The 16,617-nt window shown below is 45.5% G+C and overlaps 1 protein-coding gene and 1 pseudogene across 1 annotated transcript in view; both read left to right on the plus strand.

The window, feature by feature from the left end:
• LOC119566264 (maestro heat-like repeat-containing protein family member 1) overlaps positions 1–16,617 on the plus strand; it is a 446,675-nt gene that overhangs the window by 17,832 nt on the left and 412,226 nt on the right. The gene's annotated exons all lie outside the window — the stretch shown is intronic.
• Positions 5,495–7,256, plus strand: LOC119566263 (annotated as a pseudogene).

Below are 16,617 nucleotides of genomic sequence, written 5' to 3' on the forward strand. Positions count from 1 at the left end.
CTCTTTCTCAGTATGAGGCAGGAGCCCTGCCCTCTCGCATGCTCCTGCTTGTGCTTCCTCCCGGTATCCCACTTTCCCACTTACCTCAGGGCTTTGGTCTCCTTCCCCCGGTGAACCTAGTTTAAAGCCCTCCTCACTAGTTTAGCCAGTCTGCTTGCAAAGATGCTCTTCCTTCTCTTCTTTAGGTGGAGCCCGTCTCTGCCTAGCACTCCTCCTTCTTGGAACACCATCCCATGGTCAAAGAATCCAAAGCCTTCTCTCCGACACCATCTGCGTAGCCATTCGTTGACTTCCACGATTCGACGGTCTCTACCCAGGCCTTTTCCTTCCACAGGGAGGATGGACGAGAACACCACTTGCACCTCAAACTCCTTTATCCTTCTTTCCAGAGCCACGTTGTCTGCAGTGATCCGCTCAAGGTCATTCTTGGCAGTATCATTGGTGCCCAGGTGGAGAAGCAGGAAGGGGTAGTGATCCGAGGGCTTGATGAGTCTCGGCAGTCTCTCCGTCACATCGTGAATCCTAGCTCCTGGCAAGCAGCAGACTTCTCGGTTTTCCCGGTCGGGGCGGCAGATAGATGACTCAGTCCCCCTGAGGAGAGAGTCCCCGACCACCACCACCCGCCTCCTTCTCTTGGGAGCGGTGGTCGTGGAACCCCCAACCCTAGGATAGTGCATCTCATGCCTTCCAATTGTCGGAGTCTCCTTCTGTTCCCTTCCCTCAGATGTGTCATCTGGTCCACTCTCCGCATTAGTACCTGTGGAGAGAACATGAAAACGGTTACTTATCTGTATCTGCATTGCTGGTACATGGACGCTCCCCTTTCTTCTTCTGGAGGTCACATGCTGCCAAATTTCTTCATCGTCCTCCTGTCCCCGCTGCGTAGCCTGCTCTGAATCTTCAGAACATTGTGCCCATAGAAGCATATCCTGACGTCTGTCCAGGAAATCTTCAGTTTCTCTTATGCAACGCAGGGTCGATACCTGTTGCTCCAGACCTTGAACCTTCTCTTCCAATATGGAGACCAGCTTGCACTTTGTACAGACAAAGTTGACAAAGTTGATCCAATAAAGGATATTGCCTCACCCACCTTGTGTCTGTGAGCATGATTCATAGCTGCAGTAAGTCAATCAGCAGTAGCAAATGCAGTAGGAACAGCTCACACCCTGCCTGTCATTATCAATTGACAGTTTTCTGCAGCCTTTGCGAGAGAGGTGGCTTTTATGGAGGGATTTGAAGGAATGATATGAAAATTAAGAGCGGATTCTGACCTTGCTCTCATCAGTGCAACTCCCTGGGCTTCAGTGGAGAGACACGTGGTTCTCACTGGTGAAAGCAAGAGCGGGGTCAAGCCTGGAGCTCACGAGATAATAGCTGAGATGTGTACAAGCAAATAAAACAAGAGGTTCATGAATAGAGCAGGTCAAAAAGTTTCCACTGGAATAGATCTCCACCCGAAATGGGATCAAAACACTGCATGGATCCATGTTGCTTATGTCAGTCCTTTGAATGGAAACCAGTCAGGTCCCTGTGCACAGCTGCTCACCGGAGGGGCAGCAACAGTGCCCAGTTCCTAAGGCTTCCCACTCTCCAGTATCCTCTTCCTGTGGTCTTCCGCTAGACTGCCCCTCTCCTCATATACCCCCAGGTTCCCCCCAAAGTCTCTTTCTCTCAGGACCCAGAAAAGAAATGTTGGGTGGAATAGCCCATCCGCTCATTATTTTGGCCACCAATTAGGCCTAATATCTGATATACCAATTTTGTTCTATTAATTTCTGGTTTCACATCTTCTGTTTTTACCAAGCATGATTTCAACATAGTCCTTGAGTTATGGACCTAATTTAGTCTCTCTGTCTAGTTCTTTTGCACCTGTTTGTAATATATTTTGCCAACAAGTTTTGTTATTCTAGTATTATTTTATAATGTTTCATATACTTTTTACAGTAGAGATCACAATTAGAACAAATTTGCAGGCCCAGTTATCAAAACATAATGGCAGGGAAAGGAATTTGGCTATGGGAGAAGTTTGGAGACCCTCCCTTGCCTGACCCCTCTGCTGTTAAAAGTAGTGTATGGTTGAGAGTTACTTTATAGTGAGGCAGCCCTACCCTATTTCGCCCTTTGAAGCAAATAACTGTTGCTTATAAAACTTGAACCTCAACCCATTGCTGGCACTGCTAATCCCTGAAAGGGGGGTGGGGTCCAAAGGAACACCATTCCTGGAAACTGGTGGGAGGACCAGATCTCAGGTTTGCATCCAACGATTTTGGGTAACAAGTGTAAGAAGGGAGATGTGACAGCTCTTCCCCATAGGTTCTAAAGAGAGAAATTAGATGGGATGGTGGTCACATGACTCTGTATGGGATTTTGAAGGGTTGACTCCCCTGGGCACCCTTGCTGCAGTTGGGTGATCTCTGGCAAGCTTATCAGCCTGTGGACAGGTTCTTCTATTGTTTTTTAATATGTTTTCTGTGCAAAGCTTTCACCTTAAAAATAAATGTCTTTGCCTAGAAACGGTTGTGTGGTAACTTAAAGCAGTTGGCTTAACTTAAGCAGCCGAGAGCGAGTACCCTTGAGCAACCAAGGAGGAATACAAGCACTGTTGCCCTGGACTGTGACACACTTTTGTCAATAACCTTCCATCTCAACCCATAGCCCCTTATTCTTGCAGTACTGGGCACTCCACCAATGCTTCTACTAAAGCAAATTAATTGACACACCCTCTCTTCTAGGCCCAGACTCTCTGCATGTCTTAGCTTAGACTTGACATGCAGCACCCTGAGCTAACCCAGTCCTGTCTGGTCTAGTGACTCTGCAAGTTCCCCTGAATCCTGATGTATAGCCCCTCTTGTTACTCCAGTCTCAGGCTTTTACTCCTCTCTGACATGCCCCTTAATACTGACTGCTTGAACACCCATTCAGTTGTGCATGGAAACTTGTTGTAAAGTTCCTAACATTGGATTCTCACACTATCAGTCTACAAACCTTATTTTCTCCGGGAAAAAAAGTAATGAAAAAAATATTGTGATGAACATTTCCAAGTATATCCCTGACTGAAAGTCCTAGGAGGATTTTCAGATTTATGGACTGCATGAAAGAGAGGACAAGAACAAAGTGATGCATTATCATTTCCAAAAACGTGAACAGTATTTGAAGACAGTATAACGGTGACTAGCTATCTCCTGGCGCCAGGAGACATAAATGGCGTTTTTATGATACCCTTTGTGCCTGATCTGAGATTCAGAGCGCTGAGGGATTCTGCCCCCAAACACTAGAAGACCAAATATATACACCCTGACTCTAACTACATTCTACATGATCTAGTTGAATTCCAGCAAGAGAGATCTCTTTCTTGCAACAAGCAATTTTAACATTATAGGACAAAAACTGGGGTGAGTATCATAATTCTTTTTGAGATCTATTTCCAGGAGAAAGCTACAAAATCAATTCGGTCTTCTGAGAAAAAGATTGGCTTTCTCTTCTCAAAATGTGGACTCCTTTGACACCGGAATGATTTTCTTTCACTAAATAATCTGCAGTAAAATGGGACAGACTGCCTGAAATACCCTGAGTGCTGCATGAGATTGTTCAAGGATATTGGGCTAGACCCTCAGGTGGCGTCGATCAGCATAGCTTTGTGAAGCTGGTGGACCAGGTGCCAGCTCATGCGTGGAGCCCTCAGCCTCACTGAAAACTGACAAATCCACAGCTGGAAACCAATATGGTTCACCTGTGTGTTCATACTGTTAAAATAGGTGTTAGATTTATAGAGCTGTGTTGAAATGTTATGAAGTGCTTGTGAACTGTGGCATGCAAATCTCACATATCTGTATCCCAGGTTACAAGGTAATGTTGAAGTGTTTTGCTCTGTTACTGTAAAAGTGTGTCTTATGAAACTGGAAACCCCCACAGTCAGGAGGGAAGCGTTACCAAGTGTGAAATACTAGTTTACCATAAGAGGTGTCATCTGCCCAACAAAAGAAGGCCTATTGACGCCAGACAAACCAGGACTTTGATGATTGTTTTCTCTAAACCCAGGAAGAGGGGGTGTGCACAAATGCTCATCCCATCATAGCTTGAAAACTGGGGAAAGGGTATAAAAATCCTTGTCAAGGAGGAATTATCATCAGTATGCTGCTAAGAATTTGGGGAGGGCAATATTTCTAAGCATAAGCAAGGGATTCCCAGGCTGCTTGGCTTGGATTAGCCCTAAAGGATATATAAAGCTTGCGCATTACAGAAGCTTCTATTAATTTTTGGAACCTAAGACTGTAACTCAGTGTGTATGTTTACCTGCTTTAACCTTGTAAATAACCCTCTTGTTTCTTTTTCCTAGATAATAAACCTTTAATTAGTTTATTATAGGATTGACTACAAGTCTTGTCTGTAGTCTGAGATCTGAGGAGCAACTGACCTGGAGTAAGGGACTGGAAGTAACCGGAATATCATTGTAATTTTTCTTATAAGGGACCATCCATCACAAAGACAGGCTTGCCTGGGTGGCAAGATACACCACAGCACTGGAGAGATCTATCTGTGACTCCATTTTAAGGCTGTTATAGTTCCTGAGGAGTTCACCCTTGGTACTTGGTTGGTGAAATAGAATTATAGAACACACAACCAATTTGGGGTTTGTGAGTAACAGTCTACCTTGAATTTGGCACTCCTGGTCGTGAGCCACTCCAGACAGGTTGACAAGCTCCATCAACCTCAATAGAGCTACAGTGATTAACACCGACTGACGGTCTGGCCCACTGTGCTTGCATGAGCTAAGTTAGGGTGTACTTTGTGCAAAGGAAAAAGACAATAGTAAGATCAAAACACCCTGTTGGTTGCAAAGAATCAAGTTGTAAGGGGATTTTTCTAAAAATGTGGTTAATTTCTTTGAACATAACATGTTTTCATTTAAAATTCCTTAGAGAGGATTTTGTGCTGGTGAACTATTCCTGATCAACATCCCTGGCAAGAGAAGATCTCTCTTTAAAGACACTGCAATATGGAACTGGCTGCACTGGCTTCCCCAACACGCCATTCTCTGCCCCCGTGGAAGGTCTTTCAGGTTCAGGGTGGATTCACACTCATAATACAATGAAAGTAAATATCTCTTATATGTTTCAGATTTTATTGGCAACTTGAAGTGGAAGAACATGCACATGGGGACCCATCTGACTTCTAAGGGAAACGTGCTTGAATGTTGTCTGACCAGCACTTCCCAATTTGTCTCATTGTGACTGTCTAGGTGGATGCGAGGTGCGTATTCAGTGTGAAACTCTTAACGTCTTCGCTTCCAAAATATCTTCTGAGAAGAACAGGATGGTCCTCCAACTTTCTCCAATCATTCTGAATAAGCAAGAGAGATTAACATTGCTACCATGTATAGGAAGATCAGCTACTGCAAAATGAGCATGGGATGGGTAGATCGCTCCACGGATGTTTTAGCTGGTGTTTAATAGGGTCCTTTCCTCTTGAGGTGGAAGCTTGTCCCAAGCTCACTTGCTGCCTCCGATTTCCAGTTTTAAGGTGATGTGAGGGGCAGAGCAGAGGTGAGGGTCTCACCCATAGTTTTCATTCAGCCTCCCTTTGCTTGATTCTTCTGTTCATTCATATATCCTCAGTTAATATACACTTCCTCACTGTGAATATTATTCTTATTAATTTCAGCACGAATGGTGTTTATTTAATTTCATCAGAGACTTTATTCTAAATTCATGGTTTGAATTGACTTGTAAAATAGCAAGGTTCCTAATGAATGGTTTAATTATGGAAGGATGCTAGAGCTCTAATATAAGGCTGATTTTCTACCACTCCATGCACTTCCGTACTGTAGGTCAGATTGTTGCAGCAATGCCTGGCTATTTATTTCCATATCAATTAAGTTATATTTACAATTGCCAGACTTGCAATAGGTATTTCAAAAGTACTGACTTGGAGATATATCTGCAATTGTCGATGGGTTCCAAGCTAGCTGACTTTTGAAATGCTGAAATGCACAGCAAATTTTTTTAAATATTTTTTCTTCCCATTTGCCTTTGTTTTATTTTATTTTATTTTAAGGAAGAAAAAACTTGGGAATTCCCCAGTGACATGAAATTTTATTAAGAGAAATTAATGTAGGCATGATATAACTTGGCTTGTCTATCTTGACTTGCTTCTGGGTGTCTAGATGGCGGCACCCACCTTCCACCCCAACTTGGCTCCTCTTCAATAATAAGTATCATCTTTGATTTATTATTTATGTATCCCCCAGCAGCATAGACCATATCTGGAAAATATAATGCAGGGAAATCACACTGGGGTGACTGAGTTCATCCTCCTAGGGTTCACAAGCAGTCCACAGCTACAAATCATCCACTTTGTGGCATTTTTGGTTATCTACATTGTCATCCAGGTGGGGAATCTCGGGATGATCGCATTAATCATAGCTGAGTCCCAGCTACACACCCCCATGTACTTTTTCCTTTTCAACTTGTCCTTTATAGATACTGTTTACTCCTCTGTTATTGCCCCTCGGGCTCTGGTGAACTTCTTAGCAGAGTGTAAAGCCATTTCCTTTGTTGGGTGCGCCATGCAATTTTTCTTTCTCTCTCTCTGTGCACATGTTGAGGCTTTGCTTCTGGCCGTGATGGCGTATGATCAATTCATAGCTATACGCAAACCGCTGCTGTATTCTATTATCATGTTAAAGAAAGTGTGTGTCCAGCTGGTAGCTGCATCATACTTCTACACCTGTGTCAATGCCGTTGTGCACACAGGCTCTTTGTTCAGCCTGTCCTTCTGTGGTCCCAACATCATCGATCACTTCTTTTGTGACATCCCCCCACTCCAGAAGCTCTCCTGATCCAGCACTCACATGGATAGCAGAGTGCATTTCGTCTTTGCTGCTCTAACTGCATTGATACTGTCCTGATCATCCTCGTCTCCTACATTTATATTATCCTCAACATCTTGAGGATCTGGTCTACGGAAGCCAGGCGCAAAGCCTTCTCCACCTGCGCCTCCCACTTGACGGCCGTCAGCATATTGTATGGGACTCTGTTCTTTATGTATTTACGGCCCACATCCGGCAACTCATCAGATCAGGACAAAGTGGTGTCCGTGTTCTACACCCTTGTGATCCCCATGCTGAACCCCCTCATCTACAGCCTGAGTAACAAGGAGGTGAAACATGCCCTGAGAAAAGTGGTATACCGAACAATTAATGATTCTTCAGTGGTTGGATGATGATCATAGAATCATAGGACGGGCAGTGACCTCGAGACACCATCTAGTCCAGTTCCCTGCAGTAAAGGCAGGACTAAATATTATCTAGACTTAACATTAAAGCCTATTATCATGCTGATTTAACGTTCAATAAAGCTGGGGCATGATCAAGTTTCTACTGTCTTTGATGCAGTTTGTACCACTCACTGTTTCTTTCCTGTGTAATCGACTGGCGAGTGTGTGCTGTCACTTACATGGGCCCCATTTTGACCTTCTGCAAAAGGTTCTGAGTTGTTACGGCCCCAGCCGTGGAGCTTTACCTCACGCTGTCGCAGCTCATGCTTGTGGCTCTTCAGTTCTCCAGTTCAGTCTCTTGGAGTCACACCAGGAACTGTCACACACGGCAACAAGCCAGTTAGAGGGTGGTATGCTCTGTTGTGCACTCAGCGAGGGGGTCAGCACATCAAGCTGCTGTACGTGTTATGTGTAGGCAGCAGCAAGAGGGTTCCAGGCGTTGGGCTACTCTGTGGGCCTCCTTTTCCTCTCACTTCCACCAGTAGAAATCAGGTTTTGCCTTTTTTCTGATTTTTTTTTTTTTGGTTGGTTTACCAAAATCAATGGGGTTCTGCCCAACAAGGCCTTGGTAATTCCCTGCGAGGTTTGTAATTGATTGTGGAGCCAACCAATCACACCTTACAAGCTAAAACTTCGGGGATCTCTGAAGCAGCCAGCAGGATTGTCCTGATGAAGGCGGGTGGGGAGAAGGGCCTGGATGCAGCCTCAGTCCCTGACCCAGAATGCCCTGCCTTCCTAGAGCACTTCCCTTCTGACGAGCTCAAAGCACTTCACAGGCCTGAGGAATTTACCCTCCTGTCTGCCCTGGGCCAACAGGAGACAAAGGAGAATATGTTTCATGACAGTCAGGTCCTGCTGCCTTCATCCCCTCCTGCTTTCACTCCTTTGTCCCAGACCTCCCTTAGCCTTGCAGCCTTCATGTTACTGTTTAGTCCGCCCACATCCCCCCTCACCCAGGCTGTGGTTAAAGCCTGTCTGTTCTCCATCACTGCCCCTCCCCACCACCACTCAACCCTGCTCCTTGCCTTGGTCATCTCTCCCCTACACTCCTGTGGCTGCCGCCTCGCTGGACTTGCTTCCTCTCCCCTCTCTCTCCCTCAGCCCAGCCAAAGCATAACTGCTAAACTCCCCTGCTGCTCTGGTCATGTCTCTCACTTCTTTACATCCCTGTACTGGCCTCCCTGAATCTCATGCAGTAAAGTCAGATACCTCCTCCCCTTCAAGACCCTGCCTAACTCCACTGTCGCGCCCATCTAGTCTCCTCCCTCAGTACGCACCCAGGTCAATATACAACCCAGATCTTACACAAAAGTCATGGTGTTGCCAATCCTTTGGTATCTAAAATCAAAGGTTTATTTACAGAAAGAAAGAAAGAAAGAAAGAAAGAAAGAAAGAAAGAAAGAAAGAAAGAAAGAAAGAAAGGGAGTTAAAACTGATTAAAGGAATCAAATACATATAATAATTGCAAGTTCTTAGTTCAGGCTTGTAGAAGTGATGGAATAAACTGCTGGCTTAAGTCAAGTCTCTGGTTGCCTCCATACCAGTCCTCAGTCCCTGCATTAGAATGTTCCCATTAGTAAAAGTCCATAGTCCAGAGGTTTGAGCAGGAAAGAGGCAAAATGGAAGATGTTTCCCAGGTCTTTTATAGCTTCTGCCAAGTGAAGGGAAACCCATTGTTCTCACTGTGGAAAATTCCAGATAACAAGATGGTGTTTGGAGTCACATGGGCAAGTCACATCTCCATGTATGATTCGCTTAGTCATAGCAGGTTTCAGAGTAGCAGCCGTGTTAGTCTGTATTCACAAAAAGAAAAGGAGGACTTGTGGCACCTTAGAGACTAACCAATTTATTTGAGCATAAGCTTTCGTGAGCTACAGCTCACTTCATCGGATGCATACTTTCCACAGTATGAAATGAAACTGAAACTAAAGTGCTGGGAAAGCAGCCTGGTGGAGACCTGGTTGGCATTCTAGTAAATTGCACAAATGAAGAATTTCAGACAAACCATCAAAATGATCCTCCTCACGAATGAGTCTGAGACATTTATTGACAATAAAAGTGCCCCAGCTAGGGGCAGCCGCCCCAAAGAGGCTCATAGGGTACACCACAGAGATGCCTGCACTGCAGAACATATTGTAGGGGATAATCCAGCATCCCTGCACCAATAATCCAGGTTAGGGGGGTGGGTAGGAGGGAGAGCTGGATATGACCAGGTCCAGGTGCCACGCTGAAGGGCTCATTGTAAATACACACACAGAGAGATCTTTTAGAGTAACTGGATCTAATAGATTGTTTCCATCTCTTATCTTTGAGACTTACTTTAAAATCATTTATACTCTGAAATGTGACTCTGTAAAAGGGCACTGTAGGCTTCAGAACTGTTTTTTTTCCAGGGACTCCAGTGCAAATTTAAGAACTTCAGAATGGCCAGACTGGGTCAGACCAATGCTCCATCTAGCTCGGTATCCTGTCTGCCGACAGTGATCACTGTCAGATGTTTCAAAGGGAATGAACAGAGTAAGGGCTTGTCTACACTGCCACTTTACAGTGCTGAAACTTTCTCGCTCAGGGGTGTGAAAAAACACCCCTCTGAGCGATGCAAGTGTCAGCGCTCTAAAGTGGCAGTGTAGACAGTGCACCGGCGCGGGGAGAGCTCTCCCCCGAACTGGTGCCGCGACGACACAGCCACATTAAAATGCTGCTGCCGCAACGCTGCCACAGCAGCGCTTTAACGTCGGCTGTGTAGACAAAGACAAAGTGATCCCCTCTCATCCAGTCCCAGCATCTGGCAGTCAGAGGACTGGGGCCTGGAACGCCAGAGCATGGGGTCACATCCCTGACCATCTTGGCTAATAGCCATTGATGAACTTATCCTCCCATGAATTTATCTAGTTCTTTTTAAAATCCAGTTATACTTTCGGCCTTCACAACATCCCCTGGCAGCGAGTTCCACAGGTTGACTGTGCCTTGTGTGAAGAAATACTTCCTTCTGTTTGTTTTAAACCTGCTGCCTATTAATTTCATTGGGTGACCCCTGGTTCTTGTGTTATGTGAAAGGGTAACTAACACTTCTCTATTCACTTTCCCCATACCATTCATGGTTTTATCGACCTCTATCATTTCTCCCCTTAGTCACCTCTTTTACAAACTGAACAATTCCAGTCTTTTAATTCTCACCTCAGATGGAAGCTGTTCCATATCCGTAATCATTTTTGTTGCCCTTCTCTGTACATTTTCCATTTCTAATATCTTTTTCGAGATGGGGAAACCAGAACTGCTCACAGGTATGGGAGAACCACAGATTTATATAGTGGCACCATGGATTTATATATGTTCAGTTTACAAGTAAGACACATGTGTGTGTGTGTGTGTGTGTGTGTGTGTGTTTATAAACTTTCAGCCTGCAAACTCATCCTGCCTTGTGTAGTGTTTCCCACTCTCACCACTTTATCATTAATCTCCTGATGTTTTGTATTTTTAATTAAGGCTCGAGCTCCTGGACTCATGGGATTACAGGAGAATCTCCGCTTTCATTGTTTTAAAGTAAGTTTCTAGCCCTTAGATTGCAGAGTAATGCTTGAAATCTTTTGTAAGAAAGAAAAGTTTAAAGGCTCAAAAAGCAGAAGCAACATAAAAAGAATCCAAACGTTTTTACTTTTTTTAATCAAAGATTTTTAAGCCAATCTCATGATTTTGGGGTCCTGATATGATTTTGAACAGTTGGTATTGGCAAGACTGGAGCCAGACTCTCAGCTGGCATAACCCCTCCTTGTCTCGGTGTAGGGGCTATTACAGGGTGGGCACGTGATGTGCTGCAGCTGTCTTGACCAGTGGAGCGGCTGGCTCCTTGGGAGCTGTTATTCACCAGCACAAGTTAGAGCAGTGCAGAGGCTGTTTTAACATAGGACAGAGGGGATGATTCAGCCTGTAATAGCTCCCAGGATCAGGGGAGCAGAAAGCTACCTAAGCTCCCCATCTAGGTGGTCCATAGCAGTGTTTGGTGCTCCTGGGGATCCGGTCCTGAATTATACTGGGTTCCTTTCCCATCATTATCAACAGTAACAATTTTGGCTAGCAAATTCTATTCTTTTGTATGTATATTCCATTCTGTACAGTTCCATTGTTTTCAACTTCTGCTCTGTGACATCTGTGCTGCCCAATTGTCTTTAAACGCATGGATGTGAGAAGTAAAGGGAAAAGTCGGCATTCCTTGCCATCATCACAGTTCCTACAATACTGTCTATAATGCATTCGAATACTTGCGAAGGCTTTCACTTCAATCTCCAAAACCCCCTGCCATGTGATTTTTCTGGCCCCAGGGCTCACAGATGCAAAAGGTGGTGGGGGGGGTGGGGTGGTCCATAAGGTAATTCTTTCATGAGGTCATCCCTGACTCATCTCTGGGTTGGAATTTCCCCTTCTCCATGGTCTTGTAAACTGGTTTCTTCCTACTGTATTGAGAATCAAGGTGATTCCTCTAGACGCTTTGCTTTTTAATGGGTATCAATGGACCACTCTCTCCCCTAAAGGCTGTAGCTGTTGCTGTGGGCGAAACTCAGCCCGTGTACACCTACATCTTAGGTCGGCATAAGTTGTGTTGCTCAGGGGTGTGAATAAGCCACCCCCTCCCCCGAGCGATGTGAGTTACACTGACCCAAGCACCAGCGTGAACAATGCTGTATCCGCAGGAGAGCTTCTCCAGTGACATAGCTACCGCCGCTCGCAGTAGTTGGAATAATTGAGTCGACAGGAGAGCTCTCGCCCAGTGGGTTAGAGAACCTGCTCTTGCAATGCTGCAGCTGCACCGCTGTAAACTCTGTCGCACAGCCACAGTCTCAGCAAGGGCCGGTGGCTCTTACTCTCCTGGGACGTGTCCCAGCCACGTGAGAGTTATGTAACATCCATGTACAGACGTTACTTGTAACATGAGAAATGCAGAATTAGCATATGAGTATTGGACTCATCCATTCACCAGCATTTCGGAAAGTCCAAACACTACATATTTTAGTGGAATGTTCACAAAATGTTAATAACGTTCCACCAGCATTAAGCCTGACAGACTCTCAGTTGATATGTAGGCCTAGAGTTGGCCTAAGCCTGCAGCATCACACCAGCTTCCTTTTTGGCTCCCAGGCTGGCTGAGTGTCTGACTCCTTCTCTGGTTTTAAATCATCTTTTTCCCCTGGCTCTGGGGCTCACAGAGTCTTTGACTCTTGCTCTGGGTTTAAATGACCTAATAAGAATGCCAGAAGAGAAAAAAAACCTATTGTTATTTAAGGAATAATTGTCTTCATTCACCTGCCTGACCATTTAGCTACATAGCCATTTGTTTTCTAATATATATTAACACAAATGAAAACTTTGTTTAACAAGAGTTAATTCTGCAAGAGACAAAACCTTTAAAGCATGGAAAGGGGAAAGTCTCCAGTATTCATTTCCACCTTCGCATCATCGGCTGCACCGTTGATAACACACGGCAACACTCCATCTCCAACAGTTACTGAAAGCAGGATGCAGCCCAGCTTCTCACAAATCTCACACTCTAATGCAAACTTTAACGCCTACTTTATTCTCCCTTGTAGGGAGAAATTGGCACATCAGACAGTTGCACAGTCCATGCATGTCTAACATTATTCTACCTTAACAGCACTTGGATTGCAGTTAAGATTTTGCATTAGAGTGTGAGCAACAGAGGACAGCTGATCCTGTGGTTAAGTATCTGGACTGGGACTCAGGAAATCTGGGTTTAATTGCTCGCTTTCGCACAGACTTTCTGCGTGACCTTCAGCAAGTCACTTAATCTCTTTGATTCAGTTTCCCATCTGTCAAATGAGTGTAATCAAGTTTGCTTAAACTGTAAACTTGTTGGGGGAGAGCCTGTCTCTTATTCGGTGTCTGTACATCACCTAGCACAATGGAGCTCTTTGATAGATGACTGTGAAATGCTGGGAATCAGGAAGCCTGGATCTATTCCCAGCACTGACAGAAGAGTGTATTCTAGTGGTTGAAGTGGTGGTTATGGACAGCATAGCCAAGCAAACATATTTGGCACGTGCATTCTGAAAGGCAGCATGGCTAAGTGGGTGAGACTTGGATCTGTATATTAGAGACACTTCACCTGAAGGCACCTTGTGAGACCTCTCCTTTACCTTATTTGTAAAATGGTTGAGTGATACCTCCGACTGAGAGAGCCACGGCCACCACTTAAGTCCTTTTCCCATCCCTACAGTGAGAGTCAGGAGGAGAAGGACCAAAGAACTGTTGCTCCAGGAGCATAAGAATGTCTGTTGTCGTCTGCCTTCAGCCATTCTGGAACCCCACAGCTCCTCCTCCAGCCAGGAAGGAAGAGCAGCTGCTCAGAATGAGGCTCAACCCAGAAAGGAGAGAAGAGTAAAGAACAATGAGGTACCTGAGATGCCAGAGCAGATCAGCAAGGGACCCTAGCTGCCAGCAAGGGACTGGAGATGCCAATGAGGGACCAAAGATTCCAGTTTTTTCCTGCATAGGTGGCTCTTGGATCTGCACTAGTGCCAGCTCAGACGTGCCCAAAGCTGGGAGCACAGCAGAACCAGAAGGTTCTTATATATCTGTTTATTTTTAAATTGATTTTGTATTTTGGGGGACAGAGGAAGGAGCACAGAAGCCCAGTCAATGTGTGAAACTCATTGCCAGGGATGTTGTGAAGGCCAAAAGTATAAAAAAAGAATTAGATAAGTTCATAGAGGATAGGTCCATCAAGAGCTCTGAGCCAAGATGGTCGGGGCACAACCCCATCCTCCAGGTGTCCCAAAACCTCTAATTGCCAGAAGATGGAGTGGTTGACAGGGGATGGATCATTCAAAATTGCCCTGTTCTGCTCATTCCCTCTGAAGCATCTAGCACTGGCCACTGTCAGAAGACAGGATATATTGGACTAGATGGTCCATTATTATTGTCTGACCCAGTATTGCCATTCTGAAGTTCTTAAGCCTGAGTTATGAGCTTGCTGGAGTCAGTGAAGTGTCCTTTAGAATCTACTATAGTACACTCTTGCTATAACACCCTCGAGATGGGATCTAGGGACCAGAGATCCAGAGTCCTTGCAGTCCTGGGGCCATGGCCAGGGACAGAAAGAGTCTGTCCGGCCCCAGGGCAGGAGAAGCTGTAAGCTCCCACAGTGGCCCCACTACCCCGCCTCTTTTGCTATAATGAACCCCTGGTTATACTGAACAACCGGCTTGGATTCCTAGAGTTTCGTTATGTGAAGGGGCACTGTAGGTGATGCAGTGAAAAGCTGAGTAAGTAACTGAAGAGCCTTGCAAGAAGTCCAACAAAGAACAAGAATCTCTGTGTACCAGACCAGGCTACTCCTTGTAGCCTGGATGCACACAATGCTCTATATAGCTAACGTGAACCCTGGCTGCTGGACTCTTAGCCAGCCCCTGCAGAAACAACCTGAGTGCCCTTGGCTCATAATGAAGACTTGACAGTACTTCACAGTATTCAAAAGTTGCACCAGTTTATCTAAATTGTAAGAAGACACCTTTCTTCTTAGTGTGGACACACCCAGTGATGCCATCCTAGACACAGGATTTGTCCACTTCTCCGGCAGACATTTCTGTGTTTTTCCCTACACATGAAACGCCCTTTCTGAGCTTGCCTGCAGTGCCAATTAATTCTTCACGTTCAAATCCCTCCTTGCAGGCTCACTGCTATCATGATGATACTGGAAACTAGCCAGCTATCCTGGCAGGGTAACAGGGTATCTCTTTGATAATGCAAAATAAAAATGGAACTCCTTTCAGTTAAAGATATTTTTGTACTCTCAGGACATCACAGTCTGGCTTCTTGAAATTGTACAGCTGGATCTTCTGAACTGCACCTGAGTTCCATCCAATCTAAATGCCAAATGAGGCAGGGGTCTTGCTGGAATATCTGCATGTACTTAATGAAGTTAAAGCCTTTGGGCATTATTGTCCAAAACATTACATCTGTAATTGGAAATATGCCCCGAACTCAGTGTAACAGCTGTTGTGCTATTTTCCTGTGAAGAATAAAGTGAGAAAGAGATACGACTTACCATGTCCTGAAGGTTGTAAATCCAGATTCCGTAGCTGGAAACAAGAGTGCTAAACACTCCAGAAATTGCTGACAAGTGGATTCTCTTTACTTTGTTTGTTTGAATTAATAATTTTCTAATTTTGCTCACTGTATCTTCTGTTTGATTCATGCTGCTGTACTCCTCCCTTGTGATAACAAACTGTGCAAATAACTCATCTAAGACATTATCAGGGTCTCTTCAGAGAATTTTGATTAACTCCTTGTGTTTGAGTAGAACTGAGTGTTTATCACTAGTGGCTGATGCTATCGAATCACATGCAACTGCAATAATTAAAAAAAAATGGTTTTTCCTAAGCTGCAAGAAATAGGTTTTGTGAAGCCTGGTCTCCGTACAGTATTTGTACCAATTTAACTGTGTCACTTAAGGAGTCATTTTTTACTGATAGAGTTAAATTGGTGCAACCGTGAGCGTGGATGCAGTTATACCATTTGTGACAAAGCTCTGTCCTTGCCTCCATGGGTCCCGCGTTTCCTGGAGGATTTCGCGAGCCTCAGAGGCTCACTGTGACCCTCCACGTAACCCTTCTCTCTCTAGAGGCAAGGGTCACAGTCTACTGAGCCATTTTCATCATAAGCCAGCGAGGGAGGTGAGGAGAAGCTACCCTCCCCTGCACAGTCTCTGTTGTCTTCCAGTCTCAGTGATGAATCAGGGGACAGTTAAACCAATACAATGGGGAGCAGGGGGGACAAAGGGGCAGGGAGTTCAGGGGGAGGGGTAAAGAATGGGGGGGCATTTAGGAGAGGGCCATGGTGGGGGAGGGCACAGTTTACATGGGTAGGGAAGGGGGAACTCCAGAGAGTGGAGAGAAGCAGATTTGAGAGAAGGTTGTGGGGAAGAAAAGGGGCAGGATTCATGGAGCCAAGGGGAAGGGCCCTGTGGGATGTTGGGAGGGATCAGAGGGGAGAAGAGAGTTCAGAAGGCAGCAGATGTGGGGGAGTCAAGAGGAGGGAGGTTAGGAAGATGTACAGGGGGAAGGAGCAGCTCAGCATCAGTGAGGGAATTTAGTGAAGGGGTTTTCATGGGGTGGCACTTCTCAGGCCTTTCCCAGGCCCCTGGCCCTGGCAGCTGCCACTCCCCCATCAACCCCATCTGGGCCCCTCTGCCCTGGGCAGCGAGCTCTCAGGACAGGGCTGTTTGCTTTGCAGCCTCAGCCCCCTGTTGATTCCCTGCCCCAGGGGAGCTGCTGCCCCATCCCCCTCAGGCGGAGCAGTTCTCGGCTGACAGGACAAAGGGGGCAACCG

Source organism: Chelonia mydas, chromosome 6, assembly GCF_015237465.2.
Source record: "Chelonia mydas isolate rCheMyd1 chromosome 6, rCheMyd1.pri.v2, whole genome shotgun sequence".
In the NCBI taxonomy this organism is placed as follows: Eukaryota; Metazoa; Chordata; order Testudines; family Cheloniidae; genus Chelonia; species Chelonia mydas.